Source organism: Centrocercus urophasianus, unplaced genomic scaffold (genome assembly GCF_019232065.1).
Source record: "Centrocercus urophasianus isolate 14NV4802_14NV808 unplaced genomic scaffold, USGS_Curo_1.0 seq_22, whole genome shotgun sequence".
NCBI lineage: Eukaryota > Metazoa > Chordata > Aves > Galliformes > Phasianidae > Centrocercus > Centrocercus urophasianus.
The window spans coordinates 4,303,456-4,326,778 of NW_024884778.1; the positions used below are offsets into that span (position 1 = coordinate 4,303,456).

General features: G+C 43.5%; 1 protein-coding gene across 5 annotated transcripts in view; it reads right to left on the bottom strand.

Moving 5' to 3' along the window:
• The window catches only part of MITF (melanocyte inducing transcription factor), an 85,032-nt gene that overhangs the window by 36,220 nt on the left and 25,489 nt on the right, over nt 1–23,323 (bottom strand). Inside the window, exon 1 of one of the 5 annotated variants that reach the window (XM_042823435.1) lies at nt 15,250–15,313. The exons of the other annotated variants lie outside the window; for them this stretch is intronic. The gene's annotated coding sequence lies outside the window, so the exon portion shown is untranslated. Of the gene's footprint in view, nt 1–15,249; nt 15,314–23,323 lie in introns of those variants that run through there. 5 annotated transcript variants of the gene reach the window in all.

The following is a 23,323-nucleotide window of genomic DNA, read 5'->3' on the forward strand; positions in this document are numbered from 1 at the left end:
ATCCTTTAAGGGAGGGGAGTCAGAAGCACCTAGGAAACCATGACTCCATGGACCAAACAGATACACAGCAAGCCTGAAAACCAGCAGGGAAGCTCCACCTCTGGCTCCTGAGTTTCAGTGCTACCTGCACAATGCTGCTGAGGCAGCTTCACAGTGCAGCTCAGGGCCCAGCATCCCTCCAGCTCTTATCTCAGGACTGTGGCCACTGAGAGCCTGGCCAACAGGAGCACTGCTGAAAGCTTGTGCAGTTTGTTTAGGATCAGTGTTGTGCTCACAGTGAAAATGCAAAAGGAGGACCCATGCTTACTCTCACCAGAGATGAAACTTTGCTCTTCCAGAGCACACGTTCTGGGGGCAGGGAGGGAGCAGAGGGAGGAGACAGCCTCACTATTTAAGACCTGTCAGGTTGAAACATTCACAGAGACACTGATCCTTTTGATAAAACAAGAGAAAACCTTTGTGGTGAAACTAATGCAGCTGTGGAATAATCGCACTAATTAGCTGCTCAAGACAAGTCAACGACTGTGATACTTGCACAAACACCACCCTCCCAATTAATACACAGCATTCTCCCATCAGAACCTTTGCAGCCAGTTTCCTGGCTACTCCGCATCTGAGCAAACATCAGAGCCACTCAGAGTCCCCGTCCAGCTTGGAAACATGCATTTCCCTAACCAGGAGAATTACAGAGCTCCAAAAAGGTCTCCAAATCATTCTCATTGTATACATCCAACCAGTAAAACAAAATGATATTGTGCCTGCACCCCCCAGTATAGGTATATTTATGGACTATATACATGTATAACTGAAGTGCCAACATTTCCTCCCTGCACTCCCAATGGTTCTGCTCGCACACCTCACTTTAATGGTCCATTGTTACAGATAAGCACAAAACAAGTGCTGAAATGCTGCTTTTAAGGAAGGACTCATTCCTCACATTAAATAAAAACTTTGTGTCAGTTTAAGCACACTTCTCATTAGGGTACTATTGGCATTTTTTATAGACGCCTAATGCTGCAAAGTTGATAACCCAACAGTTCCTCCCAGCTTCTCCTGTTCTGAACTGCTTCTCTGCCTAACAAAGCCCAGAGTAATAAAACCACCTCAGCAGCTACTTCTTGTATCTAAAATTTTAGGGAACACAAGGGATTTCTACTGCATTTCCAATAGTCCCTGTGAGGACCTCCCTCAGATGATCACTGTACTCACGTCACATGGCTCTACAGCCATCCCTACAACTTCCTGCAGGTAGTGCACCCCTGAATCGTTGATTAAAAAGAAAAGTCTAACTACTGTCTTTAAAAAGAAAAGGAAAAAAAAAATCCCAGAAGATATTGTTTTGCCAAATTCTTCCCCAAAAGACAAACACTTTTCCAGGCTCTACTGCAATTCTGCTCAACATTCTAATTATTCACTGGAAAAAAAGAATAGCGTAGGTGTAATTAACCAGGTAACGCAAGAACGAGCAATGTACTCTTTAACAACCATCACAATAAGAGCAGACACTGGCCAGAGGAAGAAGAGTCTGATCTTCCATCCAAACCACCAGATTTTGGGGCCAGCTGAGGGAGAAAACAAGCTTGTGAGATTACGGAATGTCCTGTTCATCCTTATTGCAAAGCAGAAGCCAGAAAGCAATGCAGCTTAACAGCATTAGTGAGCTCAGCAGGCACATCACTGTGTTGTGTGTGCACGGCAATGTTACATGGCACAGAGACCAACCGAGTTGTTCCAGACATGAAGTGCCCTGTGCTGCTATCAGGCACTGCCTGCCAGACAGAATGCCCAGTTCATGAGGAAAGTGGACAAATAAAGCAGCTCCTGCTGTTCAGATTTGCCATTATTTATCACCTGAGGAAGTTTCTAGTCTATGCAGGGCCCCCTCTAGACACTAAGCTGACACAGCTTTCCTTCTACTTGCTGCAATTCAGCAAGAGCAGCACGGAGAAATGTGGAAACAGAAGCATTTGAAATTTCCCCCAGTACTTCATTCTCTAAGCCCACCCCATGCAAAACTCAGCCTTCATCCCCCACTCCATCCACTCCTCTCAGCAGCATGATGCATCGACTGAATGGAAGGCAGTCAGGGTTTCTTCACCACGTATTCTTTGGAAAGCAAAGAGGAAAAGCTTTGTCAGAAAAATCAGTTTTCTAACAACAACAACAAAAAAAAGCCATAAACCAAAATTCAATACTGGTGTCAAAGGCTTAGTCAAAAGCATACCGAAAAAAATCATACTTTGAAAGCTACTTGACCTTTAAGCTTTGCCACACGAGCAGATCTTCCCTCAGTACTGAGCACGGAGAGATACAGCGCAGCACGATGCAGAACCCAGACACGTGGCTTTGGAGCTCACATACATGGACTGACTCAGCTGGGCATTACACAGCCAGTAACAGAACCCACACGGGCAACTGATACTCAGTGTGATTGAGATACTTCCTGCAAACACAGTCTACAGATATCCTTTAATTGCAATAAATGAAACCGACTCATCCTTTTAATTGACGTATGATTAAACCAGTTATCTATTAGCAGTCTAATAAGCATAGTGTAATACAGGCAGAGTTAATAGTTATGAATGTCATATGCCAATTCAATTAATCATTAAGTGATAACATTTTAACAAATAAATCTTAATTACATATCCTTTGCATAGATGCCTGGGAAATGTTAGTTACTGTATGCATACATTATAATGCAAATAGTTGTTGCATAATAAAAAGCAACCAGTCAGATTAAAATCAAGTTTAATTTCACTGCTATCAACTCAAGTGATTAAAGAGACCATGTATTTTAAAGCATCATTCATCTTTCCAGATGGGTACTAAATACTTCATTTCTGTTCCCATGGACAAAACACCAAACTGGTCTCTTGTTAGGCAGTTTTGTTTTCAGATCCTTATAAATTCAATAACAGGATCTCTAGTTTACATGCATTATTCTACTGGTTTACACACAATATTTTGCACTATCCACGTACTTGTTAAGAAGTCCGGAACTGGAGTTTTGTCTAAGGCCCTTAAGTTGGAATAAAACATTACAACAGTTAAAAACATATGCCAACTACTCAAACAAATATTTTCCAAATTATTTTTTATTAAAAAAAATAAATAAATCCCACACACCTGTTTTCCCATCATTCTCTTGTATTCTAGCAACAGCCTGGGATATTTCGCTCCAGACAGGACCTGACAAATAAATACCTGAAATGTTTCAGCTAAGCGTGTGCACAGCTGACCCACGTGTTAGAGAAGGTGATATTCAGTAAAGGACGTTCTGAAGGCACCACAAAATACATCCAGATCTGACATTTTTGTAATGATTTTTCATCTTTGAGATCAGCCGAGAAAAGCAGAAGATGTAGCACCTCCAGAAACCCATGGAGCTGCACCATCTCCCAGAGATCAGAGCAGAAACAGTATGTGATTTAAATACCTGTATTTCATACCTTTATCCTTACTCCATTCATCATTATTTACAAAGAAAAGCAAGGCATCCACACTGAAGTATCTGACATCAGTTCAAGGCTAGGCTGATCCTTCCAGCAAGCAGATGAAAGCTCAACAACACAATTCAAACATCTGGCCTGATCTACAGAAGGCACTGTCAGAAGCAACTAACACAGCTCCCCTTCCAACACTCCTGTTCAACGAGTGCTATCATTTCTCTCAAAACTAGGTTTATCTATACAGATACCATTTGCAGTCCCTCTAGCAGTAAACACCTCAGGACACAATTGCCAGTAGTGTATATGTTAGCAGCACCTAACCTAACCTGTCAGTCAGCATCACTGTTTGCCACACAGGTAACAGAAAACAGAAAGATACCATACGAGAACAAAATCAAAATCAACGTAAGGGGGAGCAGATTGATACAAAAGAAAAGTCTCTTCTCTTCCATCTTCAGCCATCACAATGGACTTTACTTACAGGAAAAGTACCACAGCATTTTCCCTGCACCGCTTCGTGCTCCACTCCTAAAATTTAATAATTGATTGTTACAGTGACAATTCATTCAGAAAGCCAATTGGTTGGCACTGAATTAACGTATCAATGTGAAAAAAAAAAAAGTTGGCACCCTTTAATGTCCTTTGTTGTCTGTCAAGGGCAGAGCAGAAAGCCTGACAATTACATAAGCAGCACAGAGGCCTTTATCAGCCTTTACAGTAAAGCAACAACTGTGTTTCAACCCTCTTTATTAAGGGCTTCTGCATTTGAAGGTTAGTTGTGTGAAGAGACACGCTGCTTGGTTTTGCTCCATCATCATCAACACCAACATTTTTCTCTCCCTCCAGCTTTCCAACCCTGGCCTGGCCCACCATCACATGCCCACCCCCAAGCAGTCAGTCTGAAGTGAAGCCCTCAGCTGCCCTCCATGCAGGTCCATGACCAGGAGCTCAAGGCTGAGTTACACACATATTAAGTTTAGGAGGTGCACTTGTCTGTGGTTCCAAGTGTTCCTTCATTTATTAACGTAAAGATAATTTAACCCTCCACCTTTTTAAGTAGCTGCACACCACTTAGTAGTTTTCCATTTTTCTTCCTGTCTTTAAAACACACTTTCACATGCTGCTGAGCATAATGCTTTCTGAACTTAATGAAAACCTCACTCATGACCCAGCACCACTCAGTAAATAATTATTAAGCTCTGGAGGTGGCTTTCACATGAGTGTTGACTTAATAAAATGCCACAAGTTGATCTGCTCGAATGCCCATTTACTCGGGGACACAGCTTTTGGTATATATACAGCTTCTGGTGTATATACAGCTTAGAAACTTGATCCCCACCAGAGTGGGGAACCAGACAGAAGCGAGGCCCTGGTAATACCAACCCCTGGGATCAGTGCAGGCAAGCCTGTGCAACCAAGCATCTACTGAGGAGATGCTTCAGATGGCCCCAGCAGGCTCCAGGCAGCCCAGGCACTCTGAGTTGGGTATTGCACAAACTGCCAACACGCCCAAGGCAAGGAACAGATGTGTTCCAACGAGGGCTGTGGGAAGCCGAAGGAAAAGCCCAGCGGTGCTGTGGGGCCATACCACAGAGCTGGGGCCTGCCCTGCCCTCACACCCATCCCTGGGAGCAGGAGATATGCACTGGTGCTAAAGCACTCAGCCCATTCATTAATTAAAAGGAGCGTGATTAGGGCAATAACACCATCAGAGGGCTGGGTGGACAAGAGAATGGTTTTCTCAGGATCTTTATCATCAAAAGGGAACAGATGGGTACATGACAACCTGCTTTCGGGGGGGGGGATATCCTGCACATCCAAACTTCTCTTCAGTGAAGATGCACCTTGGTTTGGAAGGGACCTCAGAGACCCTGAAGTTCCAACCTCCTGCTGACCAACCCCTATATCAGGCAGCAGCTCAGGGCACCCAGGGCCCCATACCGCCCTGCATGTCTCCAGAGATGGGGCATCTACAGTTACCTTGAGCAGCCTGTGCAGCACCTCACCATCCTCCCAGTGAAAAGTTTCCAATCTAAATCTCCCCTTTTTTAGTTTAAAACCGATCCGTCCTTGTCCTATCGCTACAAGGCTGTGTTTGGTTCTCTTTCTCAAACTTTTGAAGTTCATCACAAACAGGAAAGATAGTATAGGGAAAGAAAAAAAGCAGAAGGCAGATTTACCTTTTGCTTGACAGAGTGAATAGTCACCTTGCAGAAGACTTTTTGAGCTATTTCAGACACTGCTTGCCTTTTATCTGTATTACCTCTCTAAAGAACTCTGCACACATTCGCAAGACATTTTACAACAAAAAAACAGATAGCTTCAACAACCAAAAAGTGATAAAATAAAAAGCCAGGAGATAACACTCCATTAATAACCTTTGTAGTTCTTGATTTTGCAATGCAGAATTTGCTTGCTTTTATCTGGGTAAACAGAGAAGATAACACTGTCGCCAATAGGGAAGATGAAGTGCATCACCACACTTTTTGATACTTTTTAACTACATAGACCCAAAATCAGACCTCACATTCTTTTCTCATTGCATCTAAATTTAGACAATGACGTATAAACCTCACAGTCAGCCCACAGGCTTATACAAAAGACCCACAGCAACCAAAGCTCAGACACGTTGTGCTCACAGTTTGTACACCTTGTTCACCTGCTCAGAAACTCTTCAAGCTGAGAACCCAGCAGGCTTTCCAAGGTCTGCAGGAACTCAATCGTTCCCAATCTGAACATCTCGCAGCTCATCCCTGATTTTCTTCTTACTGACTCTGCTTGTCAATGCACTAGTTAATTCTTTCCAAAGAATGCAGAGGGCAGCCTAAAATCTCATCTCGCACAGATGACATCCTCCTTCTGGTATGCCGAGCAAACAGGATCTTAAGAAGCAAAAGAGAAAGTGTTTATGGAAGATTTGCCTTAAATGATCAAAAACCCCCAAGACTCAAAATGAAAACCACAAGGTGAATTTTCATTGCTTGTGACAGGTCTGTTATCAGCGTGTATGACTCGCTCATTACAGCAAATATGAAATGCAAGAGAAAAAAACCCTAACATCACTGAGAACTCCAGCATTAAAATCACCTTGGATAGATATTAAGCAAACTTCCACTTCAATCTGTAGCCACAGGGCTAGCTGGTCATTACAGGATCTGATCAGGGAGTGCATTCAGCAACTTCTTCCTAAAAAGACTGCAGAAAACAATTTCTCAGCGCCCACTTGTTTTAAACAAACTTAGTTTTGCAGTCTTTAAGAATTACTTATAGTTCTACATTTTTTGGCTATTTGTGGAAGAATTACTGGGACAAAGAGGATTACTTTACTGTACAGGCTGAACTACCTAGGGGAAAAAAGGCCTTCATTCAGCAACATTTGCTTCACTTATCATTTGGCTATTTACACTGCAATTGCAATTTGCAATAGCAGGACAGATGTACCACTCCTGCTGCCTTGGGTATTCACAGTGCAGACAGCAAGGTGGAAAAAGCTCTAGCTGTCCACGTAAAAAAGTAGTAGTGATGTTTACAAATGCTAATTGAGGCCAGGTAAGGCAGATGTGAAGCATATTCTGCCATATTCATTCACTGGAAGCAGTGAAAAACTGCAAACAACTATTGAAAAGATGGCCTTCAACTCCTCTGTGCAGGTTATTCAATGCAATCAGCAAAACCCCTGATGCGAGGTGATCTCAAATAAAGGCTCCTGTAGAAAGCAGGAGCCATCAGTCTATCAGTTAAAGCTCCAATACTATCAGGGGATCCAGCAGCATCCTCATTAGAACCACATTCAGCATGACATCCACTGCTCCACAGTACCTCTTCTTCCCTGCTAAGGACTGGTTCCAAGTCTGTCTAGCAGAGCACCTCGTTTGATAAGCAACCAGAAACAGGATAGGAACAAGTCAAGAATGTTAGGAGGCCTCCTTAAACAAGGAGCTCCAACCACTCCCAGCTCAGGGATTTCCCAAAATGGGCATCCTTTCTGTGTGCTTACAGCCCTCAAGTGCATGCTGTAGGTCATGTCAGTCTCACCTCGGGTTTTGCTCTGCAGCTGGCACAAGATGGCTGGGGAAAGGCAGTGGAAGTATGGACTAGAGGACCTCTTCATCTGCTGTCTAACAGCCATAGCTCTATTTTAAGTTCATGGCATCTAGATGCACCACAGCCTTTAAATCAACACTAAAGACTTTTGTGAACGTCTGGACTACTGGGGAATGGGCATCTGCAGCAATGCTCAGCCAATTCCCCAAACTTCTTCAAAAAAAAATTCTGCACCTTGTTTCTAGTCAGAAACTGTTCATGAATAACATCAAGGAGAGGGAAAGAAGATGATTTCTTATACTTCACGTGGCATGTAAATAACAGAAATAAGAAATAATCAATTAAAAATGAAGTCTCATTCAAAGTAACATGTAAGCAATGTTTATACCTCCTGATTTTAGAAAGTGCCAATATATATAGGAAAAGATCCTCCCCAGTCTATTCAGGAGTATTCTTGAGAACTTGATAAATACAGCCTGCTGTTGCACTGCCTTAATTTTATTTTGGTATTTTCCTTCTGTTCTGCAAGCGACTTACATTGCACCTAAAGAGAGACATCAGAAAAGATCCTCAGAAACAACTCTGTGCAACCAAATACATTATTGGAAATTAATGCAGCTGCAGTCCTACAAGAAGATTATATTAAAACCATTCAGCAGACGCTGAGTTTTGCAGTCCTGCGACAACTAAGACATGACACCTGTGTAACGTGCTCACAGGCCTGCTGCATGAACACCACTTCTCACTTTTCCAAACACACTGCAGCGACTGAATTCCTCTTGAAAAAAAGCTGCCAAGTCAAAATTATTTACAAGCTTTTTCTTAGACCTTCTTAATTCCTTCTGCACTGCCAGAAGCACAGTACTTGAATGGCTAGTTCTATTCAAAGATACAGCTATATTTGTTGTGCAGCTACTGCAAACTCCTGAATCATGCAAGCAGGGGTAAGTGCCAGAATATGCTTCACTGGACATGAAGTCCACATCTGCCTTACTTACTAGGACAAAGAATATTAAAGGCAGGCACTTAGTTTACAACTAATAAATCCTGCAAAGACTATAGTTAATAATGAATTCTTGCATGAGGGTTTTGCTTAATCTGGTGTATTTACTGCTTATGACCTTGGCAAAGTACCTGTGGGAGAACACACCAACACTGCGCAGCAATCCTCACCTTCTCATATATTAGGCTGCAACAGAGGACTACAGAACATTACATAAGTCAGCCAGTTTTACAAACCTGCAATAAAGTCACCTGGAGATTATGGACAGTTCCAGAATTGCCTGAGCCCTGCAGTCAATGGGATATTGACAGTGGGGCAGAAAACACACAGGTTCCTGAAGGGTTCAGAATTTCCCACAGATCTCAAAGAGCCACCGCTGCCATAATGACACGTTTGTCCAATCAGTCTTTGGCAACTCTTTACCAGGACAGGAAACATGATTTTGAATAAGGATGGAACATCATGGGAAATTAAGAAAAAAAATGTTTCCTTCACTATCTACAGTAGAAAATCTGGATTAGATCACAGTAGCCTGTTTTGGCCATTATCTATTTGCTCAATTTAACTATACATCAGTAGATGACTGACGGTTAGTTGCCAAATCTGCATCTAACACAAGGAGGATATTTGTGGCGGGGGGGCTGGAGATTCATGATCCTTGAGGTCTCTTCCAATCCTGTCCATTCTGTGATTATGGAGGAGTACATTTGGATTTGGTTTCTGTGAGGATATCTATTCCATCCTTTTAAAGGCTGCTGCAGAGTCCCATTCAGGAATTACAATTGGATTTCCAAGTACTCAGGGGGAAAAAAACATGCCTATTTTTAGCAACCTCTAGAACAAACAAGATGATTTCTCGTTCTTGTTTTGTCTTTAAGAGCAGACAGTAATGCAAGTATAAATGGACAACACATTTTATCTACCATTTGCTGTAGACTTAAGATTGCACAAGTCAGGAAGAGTCAAAATATATTTTTCCTTAAGTAGTATTATCTTTATATATTGTTATACTCCTGCATCTCTTTGCCTTCCTTCTCTTGGCAGACGTATAGTCTAGACTCACAACTCCTAACCTTAATAGAAGGAACATATTTGAGAAATGATGTTACAGACAACTTAAAATGCTACTAAATCCAATATGAACCTCCCTGTGTGCCAGGGTATATAAACACACTCATGCAAAAGTCCTATCTGCTTGTAGAACACCAAAGTTACTCAGTTAACACTTGCACAGTTAAGGTGCTTGCAATCCTACTTCACAGACTTCCAAAAACCACAGAACAGGAGTATGGAAAGCCATCTTCTGCAGGATTTCTTCTTCTGTTAGCTCTCAGATGTCTCATTTTATACACTAGATGGAGCTTTGTCCCCTGTTTCCCCCCAGCCTGTCAGCTTCCACTGCATTATTTGCAGTCTTATGCAGCGTGGATAAAAAGGGTAAAGAGGTAAAGGGTGAAGCACTCTCATCACCCCAAGTAAACAAAGCACACATAACTGCCCCAGGAGCACCATGGCATCAAGTTGAGCACATAGGCTCTAACTGCACCCTCCCTGCTTCTGCTCTCCCCTCCCTGGTTTGAACGTTTATTCATTTTACAGAGAATAAAACATTTTGACAAATGCTGCAGCTCCCACCAGCCCCTTCCCTGGCCACTACCTTGAGTTCTCACCAGAACGTTGGAGTGACCTTGCTGTTTTCTCTCCCCAAATTAAGGAGCAGTATTTTAACTCCTTACCAGATTACACACCTGAATTGCTTGCTAGCTTTCCCGGATCTTCCTTTTTATTCCCACTTATTTTCTTTTAACATAAGCTCTTCCATCTCTTCACTAGTAACCTCAGCCATCTGCATCTAACACCACTGCTAAGGCTCCAGCCTTGGACCCACTGACACTTTCAGGGAACACCGATCACAGTAAAACTCCCCCTAACTTACATCTTTGATATCTGGAACATTTGTTCAAGAGCAACAGTTAATCCTTTGCAAACCCCACCATGCATTTTATTCTGAAACAGCAGTATGAGAAAACTAGCCTGACTTCTGGTGGGCTGCTACAACTCTGTTCAGGTTTTCCAAAGCACTCCAGGTTGTGTTGCACCATCAGTATTTCAATGAGGAATTTTAAACTCAATAGGACAGAAAAAAGGCCAGGTGAATGAATTATTCCTAATATCATAAACGTCCAGCACTGCAACGCCAGAATGAAAAACAGAGTTGTAGGCTGCATCAGGCAAGGTCACACGAAAGAAGAGCAAAACATTGGCGTTGTTGGTACATGACACCTGTGTAAGGCTTCATGGGCAAAAAGGCTCATGCCTGGGCACTCTGCTCAAGAACAAGAAACGAGAGGAACAGAGCCCACTTTATAGTGGGAAGCTAAAGAAAAGTTTGGCATTTTAATCTTACAAAACAGGGAGGTTGACAGGAATGAGTGTTGCTGTCTATAAATACTGCAGAGAAACAAACACCCAGAAAAGAACAACCTTGGCATTACCCCAAGTGATATGAACCAGCTATGAGTAAGATTAAATTAGAACCAGTTATATTCTGAGAAGTCCAGTCCTGAAACAGTCTTCAGCTGGAGGACTATTGAAGGAACAACATGCGTTGCTTCAAGAATCTTACTGCAGAACAAAGCAGCCAGTAACCAACCACAGGCCGTAGAAGATGCCCTCCGACCACAGGCCACAATGGGATAGACACAGGACAAAGCACACTTACAGAGAAGAAGTGCTGGAATTTAGCACTGTATTAAACTGTAGCCTGTACATACATCAGCACAGCCAAACGCTGTACTTCTGGAAGGTGAGCAGGCTTCTTAGCAGGTGGCACCAACATAAAGATGTTCTTCTAGAGCTGGCAGCAAGTTTCAGACATTAATTAAATTAAATACTACTCTTTTCACTTGGCATGCTGGACAGGCTGGAAAGTAAGCGTCAGCAGTCCTCGTGCTGCAATTTCTTGGAACCATCCTCTTCACTCTTGCCATCAGCTTTGGGACTGCCCACATTCTCCCATGCACTGATCCAGCCGAGTGAACCAGAGTTCAGGAGTGGGGGAACTGCAGCACTAAATAAAAAAAAAGTCTCAAAAAAAAAATGCAACCGCTCCATTTTGGCTCATGTGGAAACAACTTGAGTGCCTACATCACTGCTTTGCAAACAAGTGCCTGTAGTTCAGCTGACTGCACTTCCTAAGGCTGGCTGTTATGCTTTTTGCCCAATTTCTGCCCCAAACAACACGTGGGGGGTTGGTCAGCGCTGCCATAATTTGGTGCAGCCACACATTTAAAATGACTAAGCCAAAGATAAGACCAACTTCAAGCACAAACAGTAAAAAAGAGGTCTGAAAACGGAATACAAATAATGGTCATTTTTTGTCATGCAGAGATTTCTCCAAGTCAGTATTTCTTAAATACAAAAGAAAAAACCCCAGCAAGAGGTACAAGGCACTGACATCAGAGTGCACAAAGGAAGCTAGAGTTAGAAAAGTGTGGGAGAAGGTGATGCAAATCAGAATCTGATTTCATTAACATTGGAGCTAGCTGTCTCAGTCCCTATTTTCTTTCTGTCAACCCCACCACACCACCCAGTTTAACTGGTCTGCCAAGTCAGCTCCAGAAAGCTTTCTCTAAACATTCACATAGGTCACCCGTTTTTGGCAGAGATCTGCTTCTTTTTTTTTTACCCGAGGAACAGCACAAAAACAAAAGCACTCCAACCACACTTTGTTCTCCCTGAGGCTTCCCCCGGTTTCCACACATCAGCCAGGCCAGGAGCACCTCTAACAGCCAGCTGGAGAGCTAAAAATCAGTCAGATGTTTTTTTAAAAGTTGTATGCACGTCGTAAACGTGTTGACTTACAGCTTCTGATAGAGGGAGAAAGCTCTCAATTCTTTCCTAGGAAGTTAGCTTTGCAAGGAGAACTAAAAGTCATCTCACCTTCAAGAGTCTTACCACACCCCTTCATTTGCTATTCCACGTCAGCACAAAACCCCAAATCTTTAACATCTCCCTTCTGTTGGACATACCAGGTTTGCAGTCAAGATTTGAAGCGAATGTCAGAACAGAATGAACAGCTTCACTGGCCATGTTGTTTCTAGTCTGGGAACAAACAACATCAGCTTCCAATGCTCTTTCAATATAATCTGAATTATTCTTGGATTTTGTTTGTTTTTTTTTTTTCCTCCTTTCAGAAGTATATAAAATGCCACTACACAACCTGAGTAACATCCTCTTGTCTGGCAGAGCAAGCACTATCCTAGAACACTGACATTAATTCAAGCTGACAGGACCTCCAAAACACACAGTGTTAAACTGAAATAAATGTGTTTTATTTGCTTTATGTTCTATTATGCCTATATACAAGTTGCTTAAAACTAGTCTTTAACATACGAATGTTTAGATGCAAGTTTTCAAAGCAAACAGGTTTAGCACTACTAAGGAGCCAGCACATTAAATCTTTCCAGGCTGAGAGTCAAAAATTCCCCTTAAACGAGAGCAAAAAAGCCCAAGGCAAAAGTCAGCTTTCACCACACACTTCTGCAGAACCATTACAATGAAGCATTATCAAGCACCTGCAAGGGAGGCATTCAAGACTGATTACAGGTATCTTACAATCAATAAAACCGTGCTACAGCTATTACATCAAATAAATTGGATCCTTCCTTATTTAAGGAAAACCTCAATATAATGCTAGGACAAAGGGCGATAAAAGGCTGAAACGGCAATAAATGCAGATGATCACAGCATGAGGGGCTGGAAAGCTCTTTCCCTGCCCATGTAAGTGCCAGACTGCAGGCAGTAGGAACACTTCCCACCTGAGGGGCACAGCAATTGTGCTCCAGAAGCCCTAAGAAGTCACTTTGGTTTGACACAGCCTATATGCTTTCAGTTCAGTGGGCCTGTACGTTCTCAGTTCAGCTGCAGCTGCTTCAGAACGCAAGATTTCTAACCAATTTATCATATTCTCATGGCACTGTTCAACGGTGCTATCATTTCATAAACTGCTGGAGTACTACCCTTCATGAAACAGTACCCAAGAGCTTTTCTGCAATAACGTTTTCCATCACCACAAGAAAACAAAACAACCCCCTCCCCCCCACCCAAAACAAAAGGTTTGGCAGATAACTGTGACGCATTCTAGACTAAGGTTCATCCACATAATTTTCATTCAGCAGCGAAGCCTTTTAGAACTTAAAGCATCCAAACAAGGCAAAAGCCATTTAGAATGCCTACATCAGATATTTTCCCCATTCCAACTACAGGGGGTGACTGTAACTGTTTCAAAGGGAGCTGGGGACCTTCAGATGCACGAGAAGAAGATGAGGAAGTTGTTGTGATCTCAAAATCTTTCGCGTAAAAGAAAAAAGGAAGAATGAAAAGAAAAAAAACTGAGCAGATTAAGAAAATCCTCCTGAAAAAAATCACAAAGCCCTGCTAAACACTCTGCAAATACACCACCAAATGTAACATTCTTCCCATTCTATCAGTCTACTCCCAGAAATCTTGGCACCTGGGAGCAAAATATTATTCCATAGAGGCAAGAGAGAAGGCATGCTTTGTGAATAAATATTTTGAAGAAAAAAAAGGCATGAAAAAGGCATCTACAGTTTTAATAAAAATAAAACAAAAGTTACTTACATTACTTAATCTATACCCCTACACGGCAGCTAACAACCATAAATACAAGATAAAACCTTTTATTCAGCTATCATGCTAAATTTCAAGTGTCTGTAAGCAGCCTGATAAAACAGCTGTTATTCCCCCTTGCTTATCTGCTATCTAAAACCACTGACAATATCATCTCGGACACAAGAAAAACACTTGGAACTTCCTACGCCATTGCTCAGCCATCCCAACAGACCTCAACGCACAAATAGTTTTCAACCTCCACTCCTGCTTTCTGTTTAGGTTCATTACATTTAAGGGGCGTTTTGGGAATTCAGCATCTTCATCACACAGACATCTGAGCAAATACCAATTTTCAAGAGTTGCTTGGAAAAGTTTCTGCCCCTTTTTCAAGATACATTTCTCAAGGTATTTGTCCTGGTAACTTGAGGATTTAAAGTCAGGTTGCAAGACCAGATTCTTAACTGGTGAAGGACTGGGGAAACAAAGAGGCTGATTTAAATATGTTTATTAAGCAGCAAACTTTCACCAAGCATTTAATTACAATGCAGAACTCGAGCTGACTTCAGCACATCATAACCAAGTAACTGGGGACGTTGTTCCAAAACTGAGGGAATCAGTAGGCTTATTTCATTCTTAATTCTGTGTTTTCAGCATCCAACTCACCTGCTCTCGGTACACCTGAGAAAACTGCACTGGAGGACTAGTCTTAAGGCAAGGTGAATCCCCAGCATGGGCAGCATCAGCCCTGCAGCTCACAGCACACACAACAGCGTGAACCATGGAACCAAATGGCTGAACATTAAAGCACATAAAAAGGCCACGTGCATGCTTGCTAGGCTTCTGCGGAGAGGAAACAAAGCAAGGAGCAAGGAAACATTTATCAAGGTCTGGTTTTTGTTGGTTTTGGTGCTTTTATGTCAGATAATTTTCATTTTTTTTCTTTTCTGATGAGAGTACAGAGATAGAAATCACACAAACCAAGAGGACTCCAGCTCTGTCTACACTGCAAGCCAACCACATGAGCTCAGATGTAAGCCCAGTGGCATACTGGAGCCAGGAACAGCACCTTGCTGTACAACACAGAAGCTCAGAAAAAACAAATGACCGAGAACTTACCTGAAGAGCTCATCCTTTCACTCTACAATCTGGCACGGCAGGGGCTGGCGAGGGGCAGATGTGATGCTGATGGCCACCAAACCAAAGGGCTGTGCAGAGAGGTGCCAGTAAGCTCTCAGACCCAGCTGTGCTCCCACTGCTAGCACTCACCCCACCACCCCACTGCTACCTCTGCCTGCCCTCACTACAAGACTTCTGCAAATGAAAACAGATGAGTAAGTGCTGCTGCTGTAGCAAACTTCCATGCCCGTGGTCACTAATAATAGCTTTGTTCCTTTTATCACTAAACTAAAACAAAAAGGAGTTTAAATGCTCGTAGAAAACGTACAAGGCCAAAGGTTTCCCATAGGTTTCTCCATGCTTAGCATGGAGCTTTCAAACCCTGCACATGAACACAATGTGAAGCAATCTCATATTCACCTAAAGAGCAAAATAAATAAGGAAGAAAATAATCAGCTTTTGTGCTTATAAAATGTCATTATATGTAGGGAGTTTCAGGTTGACGGTTTTTGGGTTTTTTTCCCCACAAAAAGCATCTAAAGAGATTTTCATGCTTCTTGTGAGAAGCCCCAGTGCTAGAGATGAACAAACTCAGGAGGACAAGTGACACTGAAAACCCTTCCCTTCTGCAAACTTTTTCTCCCTACAACAAAACTGGCTACAGTAAAAGTAACCGCCTTGCAAATCACTTCTGTTATCACAAAGTCTGCCAAGCCTGTTTTTCCTGCAGCCCTCCACCACAGGATCTTCTCCCTGGCTACAGCAGCTTCAGCTCTAGGGCCGCTCTGCACCTGGCTTTGTGCTGCTGGGAAGCTGCTCTGAAATTAGGCCTGAGCATCTCCATGCTGTGAAAAGCATCCTGAAGCCTCTCGCCCTTTTTTCCCTCCCCTCCCCCCAATAGATTATTTTCTACCATTGGGTTGGCTGTCACTGAGCATCACACGGTGAATGATTTCTTTTTAACAGGAAGCAACTAAGGCAGAGGCAGCAAAAGCATCCTCTTGTTCTTGTGAGAGCCCTTTTCTTTCTTTCTTTTTTTTTTTTTTTAAAGTTTATTTGAACAGTGTCACCATGAAAGAGCTTACAACAATGCCTGTTACAAAATAGGAAGTTCAATTGTTAGGCAAGCCTTGCCTGCATAACTCCACCAATCTAGAGAGGATATGACGGGCACAATCAGGACAAAGGGCTATACTCAGTCACCCCACACATCGCTTTCAGGCCTGGGTTTCAGCAACTGAGTTACTTCAGAACTGAAGTCTGCTTGTCTGCTTTCAGCTGTTAAAAGCAGTCTTCAAATAGCACCAACATGACTTAAGCTATCGTTTAAGTTGCAAGTTTCAGAGGCAAACAACTTCCCCAAGCCTGCAGAGATCCCTAGAAGCAGCTCTGCAGAGACATACTTCAAGTTACCCATCACAGAGGCAGAGCCCAGGCAGCCCTTCACTGCAATAATCCTACTGGATCCATGGCAATCTGGGCTAAGCATGGCTCTCAGAACTACACCTGCAGATAACAGCAACACAAGCTGCTGAGCAACTGCAATCCAGGAACGTGCAAGTGAATCATTAACAAGCACTGATGTCTCCATCATTCACTGTGGATACAGAGCTGCTGTGGGTAAGATTTGTTTCTAAAAAAAGAAGAAGAGCCAACAAACATGAGTACGAACAGATTCATGCAAACCCAATGCAATGCAAGGAAGCAAAAGGAGGGCACGGCCACCGCACCCGGGGCCACGCAGGGAGCAACGCTGGCTGGCTTTGCCCCACCAGAAATGATTAACTCACCCACAAACACTGGACAGCTGCCAGACCAGAGATACAAAGCCATACCCAACAGCCCCACAGTAACAGCATGACCTTTAGGTGAGGGTCTCCATGCCCCTTCACCCATTTTCTACAAGTAGGGCTTTCTCTCCGTGTGCTTGCTGCCCGTGCTGCTGAATGCAAGCAGCAGAACCGAGCCAGCGTCCTCAGCCAACCCGTGGGTATGACGAGCACAGAAATGCTTCACCAGAACCAGAATGCTGCTAAAGCACAGCTTAGGCCCATCAGGTACCATTCATTCCCAGCTGCACCTCTTCATTAAGCAAACAACAGGAGAAAGCCATTCATTTCACTCGGATGGTTTACAAGGCATCCAAGAGGAAAAGCTTGTGCAACAGGAAATAAAGTAGGTTTTGTGAACTGTTTCCCGCTGAACAGGTGGCATGGGTTTGCTAATATGGGTTGAAATTAATTATTTTCATAAACACATCAACTGGGGCAGAAAATGACCCAATGAGCAAAGCAAGCAAAGCAGAGCAAATAAGGCAGCAGGAGCTGGGGCTGCAGTTTCAGACTGTTCGCATCGAGAGCGCTCAGGTTAGAGATTAGGGCCGAAGAATAAGAACTCATTAGCTCTTCTCTAGGGTTCACGATTTGAATCTGACAAAACACACACTTCAGTGCTTCCAAGCTTAGCAAAAATTCCAGCAGGGTCACAGAAGATGCTATTTATAGCTGCCTTAATCTCTGTGCACTCAAACACAGCTGAAGTGCGCACACATATTTTGTGAGCACTTAGACAAAAAATCTTTGTTACCGAAAACTTAATCAGCCGCAAGTTCTAAAAATGTAAATGAGTTTTTCCTCACAGCGTTAACTACTTCTCACTGAGCTGCAAAGGAAAACAGACGATAGCTTTTCCAACCAAAATCGTTACCGGAAAAAAAAAAAAAAATGGGTCCTGGAAAATATTCAGTGACAAAACTGAGAAGTCAGAATGTGGAAAGTTGCACGGCAATTAATTTTTTTTTAATAGGAAACCAAACTTTTTTTGCAGGTATCAGTACGAGTGAGGTGCTCTGAAACCTTGTACATCCACGCTCGGGTGCAGCAGCGCAGCCTGCAAGCTGCCAGGCCCTCTGCAAGCTGGGGAACAACCGACGCACGGCCCTGCTGTGTGAGCTCACTGCTCACACACTGCCACAGCCAGGGCTCTGCGCTGGGAACGTGCCCAAGAGCAGAAGATCACAGGATCATTAGGGCTGGGAAAGACCATTACGATCCCCACGGCCAACACCAACCCACCCACTGGTCACATCCCTCAGAGCCACCTCTCCGCATGACTCCCACGGTGAGCCCACTTCCCTGGGCAGCCCGTGCCTCGCCACTCCTTCTGATAAGAAGAACATTTTCCTGTGCACAGAACTGACCCGGCAGCCTACCTACGATGCTGTAAGAGCCTACATTCGGCACCGAAGCTTAGCCTTTGTCTCTTAAGTAACAGATCACCTCCTTAAAAGCATGGAAACATTTTATTAGTACAAGTTACAAAAGTTTCACCCACGGCATAAGGGGTGAAAAACAATGTAACACAGCTGTTACATCACCCCTAGGGAGATACACACAAACATTCACAGCTGCAACAAGACTCCCTGATGGCCCATAGGTGACCCAGGAGTTTATCACTAACCATACTGCACACAGGCCATCTACTCACAGGGTCTTTGCTATCATATTTTCATTGCCACTCATACATAAGTTTGCCTGTTGAACTAGTGTAGCTTTCAGACATCCAGAGGTCAAAGGTTCCTGCTATCCAAACACTTTCAATGAAATTAAATGGAGATGTGATCTCAACTTCTAGTACTGCTGACAACCACCAGGACCTGGTGCAGAACAGCACATGCAGACAGCAGTTCCCACTGCCTGCCTCCTTCCAACACTGACAGGCCAGAGCTGAGCATCAGAACACGACAGACTGCTGGGACCCCTCCCTCACCACCCCCAACCCGAAATGAATGTCTGGTGAGTCAGCCTTCAGCATTTTTCCTGCTCAAACAACACACAAGTCCTTCAGCATGCTGATACTCCGCATCAGTGCCACTGCTGAAGATCACTGTTTCATTATCCCTTAACAACTTTAAGAAAAAATTATAGGTTCCAAGAGCATGGCAGAGAATCTCATTTACCAAATGCTACTCCACATCATCAATGCACTGCATTCAAGGCTTTGAGTTAATAGCTACAGAGCACTGAAAACAGAAGTACTTCACCAATATACATACATCGGAACTGTTAAGCAGAATCAATCAGAATCTCCTCTTGCTTTTCTATAAGCACTATAAATCTTCCAGCAGTCATAATTCATAACCAGCAGTCAGTTCTCTTAGGGTATACCTCAAAGAAACTTGATGTACATCCAAACTTCTGCAAGGTTGCTACTTTCTGGTGGATGCATCTTTCATTTTCCCTAAGCGTATAAATCATGTTCTGGAAAGGCTACAGCATGCCAGGGATGCTTAAAATAGAAAGGCTGCAGCTAGCGATACTGCAAACACAAATCCAGCCTCCGGTGTGCAGTGGGTGGCACAGAAGCAATGTGGATCGAGAGCAGCACTGGTCATCCAATGCTGCCAGCAAGCTCCTGGCAGCTCCCTAAATGCAAGCAGAGAGTGGGAACAGCCATCTAACAGCCTGCATCTGCACAATACCAATGAAATGAGTTGTGACAAATTCACAGCACCATTCTAATCCTCCGGCTGTAATGTTACTAAATTTAGGAGTTTCAATGCAGGAAGGGAGGTAGAAGAGCTGCAAAATTGCTTTAGTAAGGCAGCAGTTAGAATCAAGTGCAAAATCTGTGCAATTGTGACCTTTCTCTGCAAGAAGTGCACGTGCAGTTGGTAGCTCAGACATCACGCACAGCCACCACTTTTGCATGAACATGGAAAAGCACAGCCTTTCTGTAATGGGACCTTAGAGGAGGACACAGACAGAACCAAGAGCCCCAGAGCGAAAAAGCTGGGTGAAGAGAGGCTACAGCTCTCTGAATTCAAACACTGAAGTCTGCTTAAAAATATTAGATGTCAAAGTTATCAAAGCCCACCAGTCAGAACGGTGCCCAAGTCTAATGTAATGTCATGGTTATTTCTGTCCCTGACTCCAGCTATGTCTGTGCTCCTTGCAGCATTTTAAGGGAAACAAACACACAGCAGGGACCGGAGCAGAGGGTGCATCAGACAGTCTATTTCAGAGGCCAGCCTTGGTGCACCACTGACTCAGTAAGCAATTCCAGGTCAGCACAGACCAAAGTATATACTGAGAAATCCTGTTGTTAAGCATTTTTTAACTACTGTTCCTATGAGACAAAAACCAAGCAATACCTCATACACTTAGAATAATTTAGCAAGCCTCATTTAGAAAATGAGAAGAAAAAAAAAAAGCCTTCACCTACAAGGTGACCAAGTGCTCAGCTATGCAGTCACCCTGCCAGCAGCCAGGGGCACTTGAGCCCAGCATCCATCTGGCCATGTCATTCAAGCCACCCGGTCCACAGCTCCGTGTCTTGACAGCAAGTCTTCTCAAACTCCTGAGAACAACATTCTCATCTCTCTGGTTACTGTTTAGCACATCGGTGACTGAGGGAGGTACCGCTGTCCTGGTACTTGCCTTTGATTTCAATGCACTGCTGCTGGCTAGAATGCCAATATTAGTGATGATTTAAAAAAATAAAGACAAAGTCAATCAGACTCAGGACTGAGACTACAAATAAAGTCTAAATTTTGGAAGCTTAAGAATGGACGACTGACATTTAGCTGCTTGATCTCTGCTCAGCATGCACTGCCATACCAAGCACAACTCCCAGCATCCTTCTTGCAAACTACACACACTTCAAGCTAAAAGTGCATTCACTGTGACAATACTGAGGGTTCCAATTTCATGCAGAAACCAAACAGAACTCCTTGCTGAAGACAGCAGAGCTTGCTCCCCAAGGACAGCTGCTCCCAGGCTCATGGGAGCCTTCCAGCAGCAGCTCATCCTGGGGCAGGGCTGCAGCATAGTTCTGGTGCTCACAGGGGGATGATCCAACCCAGAGCAACATGTCCTCAGGCAGACAAGGTCAAACCCAGAGCGTGTCTGCTCAGTACTTCATAGCAACACAGAAGTGGCATGCTGCTGAAGCTGGTTTCATCTTAGATAGACCACAAACCGGTGAAGAAATGAACCCCATGCAAACCATGTGTCTTATTTCTTAGTCTTATCAGGAAAAAACAAGCCCACTCTCCTCTCTCCTTCCCTTCTGCTCTCCCAGCTCTGTGTTTCTCTGCCCCAAGCTGAGGATGGCAGGCTGCAGGCAACATGGGATGAACGTGAGCATCCACAACTAGAACTGCTTCAAGAGTCTGCAGTCAGAACTCAGCGCCTCAAAGCTAACAGCCCTTGTTCAATCTCAACAGTGTTCAACACATCTCCTTCACCTTCCCCAAATACATAAGAAAGCAGGTCAGATGGCCATGGGACACATCTACAAAGCACTTCCTAAGAGCAGCTGATGAATAAGTCCACTCACCTGAACCATCAGAAGTTATATTCTTGCAATAACACAGAGCAATGTTCTCACAGCCCCGATAATCACAGGATATGAGCAATCCCAGAGACTGCTTCTTAGATCAACAGAAGCACTCTGGGGAGGGGTCTGAGGCAAAAGGAAGCCTCCAGTGGGCAAATTCTTCCTATGGCCCACAGGTACTACCATCCAAGTTCCAAAATAGCCCTTTTCATTTTGCTGTTTCTCACAGAAGATAGAAACAGGGCACGGAAAAGGAAAGGACAACGAACATTATTTTTCCATCATGAGCTCAGCGTAGTCGTACTGCAGGTCTACCACCTCTGGCATCTACTTGTTCATATAACTAAAAGAACACTATCAGAAAATGCTTGCTTAAAGGTAGACCAAATCTAAAATACTGTTAAGCAGGCAGCTGTTCCACAGTACATCGACAGATGGACCACTATGAACAATGCCAAGAGTTTTCACCTGCCATTGGCTGCATAAGCTAAGAAGAAGGTGCTCTTATGAAACAACTGAACTCTCATTAGGAACTAATAATTTAGCCATAAAAACATTAATTGAGGCCTTCTCAATATATTTTGCAGAAGTTCAGATCCTAGATGCAAAACCAACATTGCTTAAATTTGATTTCTATTGGGGGGGAAGGGAAGGCAGGAAATAATGGATCATTTATGGAAAAAAATAATCCTAAATCCATCAAGCCCTCACAATCCAGCTGACAAGTTTTCCTTAATTGCATGATGGAAACATGGTTAAATGAAGTTACTACATCTGAATATCTTCCTTTCTATTACAGAGGCATGGCAAGGCTTTAAGAGCACTCATGTCTTCATGCTGAATGCTAGTGATCCCACCACTAGCCACAGGAGCAAGCAATTCTTGGTGTACATAGCACAAATAAATCACAGAGAGAGGCCAGCTACAAGCACATGTTATGGCTGGTTTGTACTGTGGCCATAAAAACAGGCTGACAGAGGATAAAGGGGGAGAGAGGTCAGAACACCTTACTTTCCTATCCACTGTGGGCAAAGGACCACACAGGAAAGCACTTCTCAGAACCTTCCATAGACAGGTAGTACAGGAAGACCCTTCCCCAGTGTCCCCATGAATAAGCAGCAGCCTGATCTATGTTTGTGCTGCTTGCTCTGGCTCCCCAGCCCCATCACTCCAGCTCAGCTTTTCCTACCCACCAAAGCTGGTCACTGCTGGTAAGCCTAAGGACCTGCTTACTGGTAATGGTATTGCACTGCAGGATCAAGTAAGCTCTGTCGGTGCAGGGGAAGGGTTGTTTATGTTCTGCAACATTTTGTAATAGCACCCTCATTTACAGAGGCTCACAGGAGAGTTTTGCTTGGTGACTCTATTAATAGATGAAATAACAGGACTTGGCAAGGACAAGGGCTCAGTTCCTGATTGCTGCCATTCCATATTACCTGAGGGTTAGTGCTCCCTTTTGCTGCTTGTTTCCACATTTGCAAAACAGAAATAATGATAAAGGCACTTTCTGAATTAGAAAACACAGCCACTGTTGTCCAAGCACAAACAATGGTCCCTGTTCTAAAGAAAATGGAAAGAGGCCAACTATTTGGATGTATAAACCAAGCATAGCTTCACTGAAAGTACAAAGTCTGGTATAAAGTGCGTGGCAGGCTCAGGGTGCTCCAGCAACACTGGCATTAAAAACAACACACACACACACACACACACACACACACACACACACACACACACA